The sequence below is a fragment of the Microtus ochrogaster genome, unplaced genomic scaffold (genome assembly GCF_000317375.1).
Source record: "Microtus ochrogaster isolate Prairie Vole_2 unplaced genomic scaffold, MicOch1.0 UNK112, whole genome shotgun sequence".
NCBI classification, from domain to species: domain Eukaryota; kingdom Metazoa; phylum Chordata; class Mammalia; order Rodentia; family Cricetidae; genus Microtus; species Microtus ochrogaster.
Genome location: NW_004949210.1, coordinates 479,945 through 484,148, shown reverse-complemented (window position 1 = coordinate 484,148; position 4,204 = coordinate 479,945).

Sequence of the window (4,204 nt, the reverse complement as noted above, 5' to 3'; positions counted from 1 at the left end):
AATAAATAAATAATAAAAGAGAAAAATGAAATTATGAAATTCATAGGTAAATGGATGAAGCTAAAAACAATAGTTTCAAAAATCAGAAAGAAAAAAGGCATGTTTTCTCTTAGGTGTGCAATTTAAATTTTACGCTTTCGACATGTGTATTTCATTTAGAATATCTATAAAGGGAACAGCGAGAGGAGAGGATTTCCCAGGGAAGGGGAATTAGAACACAGTGTCACAGAAGATAAAAGGAAAACTGGAATAGGAAGATTAAGTGAAGAGGGTGATTGCGATGTCTTTCTGTATGCTGTGAATATGTTTTTATCATCATTGGTTAATAAAGAAGCTGCTTTGGTCAATAGCCAGGCAGAATAGAGACAGGTGGGAAATTCAAGCAAAGATAAAGGGAAAAGGAAAGGCAGAGTCAGGGAAATGCCAACAGCATCCGGCAAAGCAAGATGTGAGGTAACAAGTCATGAGCCTCGTGGTAAAATATAGAATAATATAAATGGTTAATTTAAGTTGTAAGAGCTAGTAAACTATACACCTGAGCTAATAGGGCAAACAGTTTGTAATTAATATTAAGCCTCGGGGTGGTTATTCAGGAACTGGTGGGCAGGAGAGAAACATCTGGTTACAGAGAGGTATGGGAGGACAGTATAAAAGAGGGAATATGGGGAAGGACGACGAACACTGAAGGCCTTTTCAAAAGCCATATTGAAATAAACTACTCTAAAAACTTCCTAAAATACATACACATACATAAAAAAGTTTCGATGAAGTTACCATATAATGTGGCAGACAGTGCCCCGATTACACATCACACACTACCAAATATAATTTCCAGTACCACACAAGTTTTCTAAACATATTTCAATGTCGGGGTCTGGGATCAGCCTGCACCTAAATTATTTCTCGTGCCAGAGTGGAGGTATGAGAATGAAAACACAATTCACACGACTATATAGGGAGGGAGTTTTCAGTGATCCTTCAAGAAGTCCTGAATTCCCATTCTGAAAATCACCTACATTTATTCCCCAAACAGCTTTGATATCAAGACATAATCTGAGGAGGGAGTTCATTAGCATTCTGTTTCCTAGGTAGCAGAGGGAATGACTTAGGTCATGTCTTCCTATCTATGTCCATTTTGTCATGTCTTCCTATCTATGCCTGTTCTGCCACATAGACTGACAAACACCTCTTCCCCAGGCAACCTCTTAAATTACAGCAGAAGGAGAAGAACAGCACTAACATATCCTGACTGCTCTCTTTGGATAGCACCAGGTTGTCTCCCTATCGAAGGCTAGGCGAATTGTGCCTTGCCAGGTTGCTCAGAATTTTGACTGCCATACAATGTAGGCATATGGCCTATATAATACGGTCTCTACATTTAAATTAAGAATTTGATACAGATTTGAGTTTTGTTGTAATGGTTACCTAGAAAAGTTCTTATTTTAAAAAGTTCTTTTTGTTTTGGTTCCCAAGGCAACCAAGAGCAGGATAAAATCTGGCATTCTTTTACTGCAATACCCCATTTGTTTTATTAATTCTGAGCATTCTTACTAAGGTTAGAAAAAATTCAATGTAGTTTTAATTTCAATGTAGTTTTAATCTTAACCTTATGGTTAAGAGTGTTGAACTCTCTTTAAATATTTGTCAGTCATATACTCAAAAGACACTTCATTCCTACCATAATGGCACTTGCTCAACCATTTTCATTACTGCTCTATTCATAATAACTAGGAACTGGAAACAAGCTAGATGTCCCTCAACACAACAATGGATAAAGAAAATGGGGTATATTTATACAATGGAGTATTAAAAATGGCATCATGAAATTTGCAGGCAAATGATGGAGCTAGAAAAATCATCTTGAGATAACCCAGACCCAGAAAGATAAATATGTTATGTATCTATATATATTAAGTAAATGATAGCAAAGCTATGATCCATAGACTCAGAGAAGTTAGGTATAGAGAAAGGACTGTAGGTGGGGCACATGGATGTCCTTGGAAGGGGAAATAGAATATATTTTATGGGTAGACTTGTAGCATGAATTCTAATTGGTCTTAATAAGCAAAAACCCAGAGTTAGATATTAGGGAGTGAAAGCTGAGAGATCAGACACCAGAGAGACCTTTTACTTCTACTGAATCCGCAGACTGAAGGGGTGAGCCTCAGACTACATGTTCAGACTGCATCAGTGTCCACCAAACCACAGACTGCACTGAGCTCCTGATTCCTCCTGCCTTATATTCTTCTTTCCACCTAGTCATATTCTAGTACCTCCCTAGTGCTGGAATTAAAGGTGTAGGATCCCAAGTGCTGGGATCACCTTTGTGTGAGCTCTGTTTCTCTTTTAGACAGATTTGATCTTGTGTAGCCCAGGGTGTCCTTGAATTAACAGAGATTCCCGTGCCTCTGTCTCCCAAGTCCTGGGACAAAAGGTGTGTGCCACCACTTCCTGGCCTCTAGTGGCTTAGCTCTTCACTAAGAGCTTTATTTGTTAAAACACAAAATATCATACATGGACTGGGGATGGCAGGGACTAGAACAGGAGGACCAGATGGGGAGGGGAGGGGAGAGAGGGTTGCAGAAGTGAATTTGGTTAGAAGTAGCTAGAACTAAAGAGCATTTGAGGTGCTATATGGGAAGCTAGTGCAGTGGAAACTTTCTAAAACACATGAAGATAACTCTAATGAAATCTCCAAATAACAGGGGAGATGGAGCCCCAACTGGCCACCTCTTATCACCAAAATGAAGCTTCCAGTACCATGTCTAGGTTACACTCAATTGAGTTGCTGGTCAAAGGGGTCCAATGGAAACATCAAAAAAAAAGAAAATACCCCAGGCTGTTGTCAGGCCAATAAGTTGTGCTTCACAAACTGACAGTAAGGCCCCATTGCTGAAGACAACAGTCACACAACTCATTAAATAATGCGTTTTTTTCCCTAAGGGGTTTTTAGCTTAAGTCTGAGGGAGGGCTCGTGCCACTCCGAGCTGGCCAAGCCGAGCTGGCGGCAGCAGAGCTGGGGGATGGGGAGTGCGGGGTGGTTCTAAAATCAAATGCTGGGCGCCAGATAATGCGCGAAACAATCCCACACCAGTTTGGGATTTAAAGGGGTATTTATTTTGGGGGTAAAACTTACAAAACTCCAACGTCAGGAAAGGAGTCTAGTCCCTGGAGCAAGAGCCGAAAGCAAGCGCCGAAACCAAGAGGAGATTGAGCCGAGGCTTGCCGCTCTTTTAAAAAGAGCAATAGACCACGCCCCAGTGGGCTGGTATTTCAGTTGCTATTGGCTGAAGGAGAAGAAGGCCCTCCCGCAGCACAGTGGGCTCGTATTTCAGCGGCTATTGGCTGAAGGCTGAAGGAGCGAAAGGTTCTCCGACACTATTAAACATGGGGAGTTCTAGCTGATGCCTACACATAATACATAGAACCTTCAACCTTACATTCTTTTGTCTTTGGTACAGGAAAGTACTCTTCAGGCTCCAAAAAGAGAAACATAAACACCAACCCAGACACAAATCTTTGATCTACAGCGCTCTCCTGCCTGCAAAGTATGCTAGAGCAATGGTGTCACAAAGCTTGTGGGAGTAACCAACCAATGTCCAGTTTGACTTAAGACCCACTCCACAAGATGGAACTCATACCCAACACTGCTTGGGTGACCAACAACCACAGGCTAGATAGCCCAGAGACCTAGGGCAAAACCAAATACTACTGGTCTTTCCAAGAAAAGAGGTGATGAAATGACGCCTAATGATATTCTGCTATACTCATAGCTCAGTGCCTTATTTAGTTATCATCAGAGAAGCTTCTTCGTGCAGCAGTTGGGAGCAAATACAGAGATTCTCAGATCCACGCAGTGGTTCACAGCTGTTTATAACTTCAGTTCTAGGGAATTCAGCACTCACTACTGGCCTCCTGAAATGCTAGGCATGCAAATGGTGCACAGGTGCAAAACACCCATAGCAAAAAATAAAATATTTTTTTAAAATTACATTTTAAAATTAATTTCTAAACCCATCAGGTCTTGCAATTAGGCTCTTACCGTGTTAGGTCTAATTGATGACAGGCTCAAAAGGGCCTTCACTGAACACAGTACTGGCCTCACTCTCACCTTGCATTTCTGTAGCCTATTACAATTTTCTAAAGTGACTTGCAAAGCCAGTATTTTTGAAACACCGTCTTTTGAGAAGAATGGGGGTAGCTT